Raw genomic sequence first — 2,957 nt, 5'->3', positions numbered from 1 at the left:
AAATCGGGAGCAATGTATTTTGATAAAGTTCCAAGGATTCTCATCTCCAACATTCACCTGGAAAATAGCTGGCTCTAATGGCCCAGTCGTGGCAGTGATAAAATCAACTTAGGAGCAGGTTTAAGTAAAACTGCTCAAAGGGAACATAAGAAAATGGGTGTGCAGAGACTTTTTTTGTGGGGAGAGGGGAGCATTGAGAAGAATGGAGAAATGCTTCCTTTATTCTTCTTGGCTTTTTCAGACCCAAGTTCTTGAGGACACACATCAAATGCTGTAGTCCTTCCTTATCTATAATCAAAACAAAACAAGTAATTAAAAATTTTCATCTTCCATTCTGTACTCTCAATAAAATGCAAAGTACAGCCAGAAGTTATCACCAAGATGTACCATCTCAGGAGAAATTAAAATTGGGACATGAAATGAGGCCACAAGCTATCGAGTCATGGGGTTAGGATTTCACAGCTAGTGTCCGTGACCAGCAGGTTGTGCTCAAACTGGGCAGACAGCTTCCCATCTCTCATCACTGCTGTCCAGCCGTCCATCCAGGTTTCATCCTGCCTTCCACCTTCACAAATTATTGGCTCAATTGTAAATATGTGGCCGGCCTTCATCACTCCAGCTGCTTTATTTTTGGCCTAGTGAGGTGCATTGAGGGCTGTATGAAAAAGTTTGTGGATTCCATGCCCACAATAGCTTTGAACAACTGAAAATTCATTTGCTTGGTCATGCTTCTGGATAATGTTTCCCAATTCTCTGTATTGAACACCAAGTTTCACTGCATCAGTGGCTTGCATCAGGCACTCACACGTGGTCTGAACAAGTTTCCATGCTTGCTCATCCACGTCTCAAACAAAAAACATCTCATTCAGGTCCCCACGATAAACATTGTGATAAAGAGTGATGTCCACATTAACAATATCACCTTCTTGCAAGGGCCATCTGTCTGGAATTCCATGGCAGATCACTTCATTCACTGAAGTACAACAAGACTTTGGAAAATTATAATAATTCAGGGGAGAAGGATAGCAATTTCTTGCAATGCATGCTAAGTGTACAGCATGATCTATTTCTTCAGTAGTTACACCTGGTTTAATCACCCCAACATCAATGTCCACATAGTCTTCTCTAGCAAGCCTACATAGCAGTAGCATCCCTTCTATATCTTCAGATGAGAGTAACTTAACTTGAGAAGTACCTTTAAGAGCCTGCTCAGATTCAGACATTCCTAAAGGGTGATCAGCATAATCTGGTCTTGGACTATGACTTGGCACTGGCCTTGATATCAGTGGATAATGTGGTCTGAGTTTACTAGTATATCAATAACATGCCCATGGGTCAGTGTTGATATCCCCTTCCACAGTCCAGGAAGACACTTCTTGCTTGGCCTTTTCATCTTTTACTTTCATATGTAGTAACTTGTGAGTAACCCAACTTCCTTGAAAACATTCCCGTGAGCGGAAGTACGAGTCCTGGATGCCCAGCTTGATGCAGGTGGGACACTGGAGCTTGGCCTCGCTGCTGCAACCATCCGTCTCACACACACGCATCTCCAAGGCCGCCATGCTGCCTGGCTGCTGGAGGACCCCCTCACCGAGCTCCTCCCAGCTTTGGCTTCCTCTTTTCAGACTCAAAATATGGTGCACACAAGAGAGCAGCCATAGTTTCTTTTCTCAGCTCCCAACAGCAGTACCTACCCACACCCCCTGTCTAGTCTGTTAATGCTTTTACCACCACCACAATTCATATTCAAATATATAATATTTTTTGGTTCACATCAAAAGTGCATAATTATGAGAGTATATTTTATTAATATGGTTATATTAGTCTTAATTTTCAAAATTGCATCTTATGATTAGCACATTTGAAATTGTTAACAACTTTGACTCTTTTCCATAGATCATAATAGTTTTAGTAGAAAAAATATTATTTCTCTAAGTGCCATAGTACCTGCTAACCTAAGAGCAAAATCTGTTCAGTAGAGCGTATTCTCAACACAAAAATATTTAAAGTGAATGTGTGAATATTTCCCATGTACAAAGAGCACCTTCAGTTTTCCAGAGTACTATTCCTTGTGTTTACGATTTTTTGAAAGTTTTGTCAAGTCTAAATGCCGAAAGTCCACAGGTATTTTAATATTCTGTTGCAGTACTTAGTAATAACATATCAAATTAAAAATGGAAACTCCACCAAAAGACTCTTCCCACAAGGCCAAGTATTCCACAGTGCAATTATAAATCTATGTATGTTGTAGTCTCTTCCATGTTTTCATAGGGATAAATGCTTTCTACATGTAAACTTCATTTTCCCTACCTGGAACTCACTCAAAGCTTTCAAAGTTGATGTCTTTCGATCCAACATTTATTTGATATTTGATTAACTATTTCCAAACAAGCAAAACATAGAGGACTTGTTTATTTAAAAAAATTTAGTGTCATGTAGAACATATAGGTTTATTTATGGGGTTAGATGACAACCAAAGGAGAAGCTGGACGTACACTGTGGAAGTCTGGCTCAAACATCTGAATTTATTTTCATACAACCATTAACAATACTTCTTTAAAAATAAAAAATCCAGGACTAATGCCAAACTGGACAATTTGATTGGACAATAGGAAAAATGAGACCATACTTGGTAAATCATGGTGAGAGTCGACACCGTTCTGAGTAAAGAAGAAACCTCCATCTATACTCATTGTTGCTTCTCAGGTATGAAGTAGTCTAACTTATCAGCTAAGCAGAAATCCTCATTCTTCCTTCTTCCTGCACCAGACTACAGCATGTTGATTAGACTAATCTCAGTAAATTTTCCCAGAAACAAGCATATTCTTCAAATCTATAATATAATGTGAAGTTGCTTTACATTGATTTTATTCTTTTAGTAATCTCAAATTCTTTCAGGAAATCATGAGAACTGATAGTAACTTTTATTCACTCTGAAAGAATCTGCTGTAATGGAA

At 38.8% G+C, this 2,957-nt stretch overlaps 1 pseudogene; it reads right to left on the bottom strand.

The window, feature by feature from the left end:
• Nucleotides 1-401: 401 nt before the first annotated feature.
• LOC113630206 (methionine aminopeptidase 1-like) lies at nucleotides 402-1,562 on the bottom strand (annotated as a pseudogene).
• Between the last annotated feature and the right edge of the window lie 1,395 nt (nucleotides 1,563-2,957).

The sequence above is a fragment of the Aethalodelphis obliquidens genome, unplaced genomic scaffold, assembly GCF_003676395.1.
Source record: "Aethalodelphis obliquidens isolate GAN/ISIS:26980383/991018 unplaced genomic scaffold, ASM367639v1 scaffold29, whole genome shotgun sequence".
NCBI lineage: Eukaryota > Metazoa > Chordata > Mammalia > Artiodactyla > Delphinidae > Aethalodelphis > Aethalodelphis obliquidens.
This window is presented reverse-complemented; position numbering and strand designations above follow the sequence as displayed.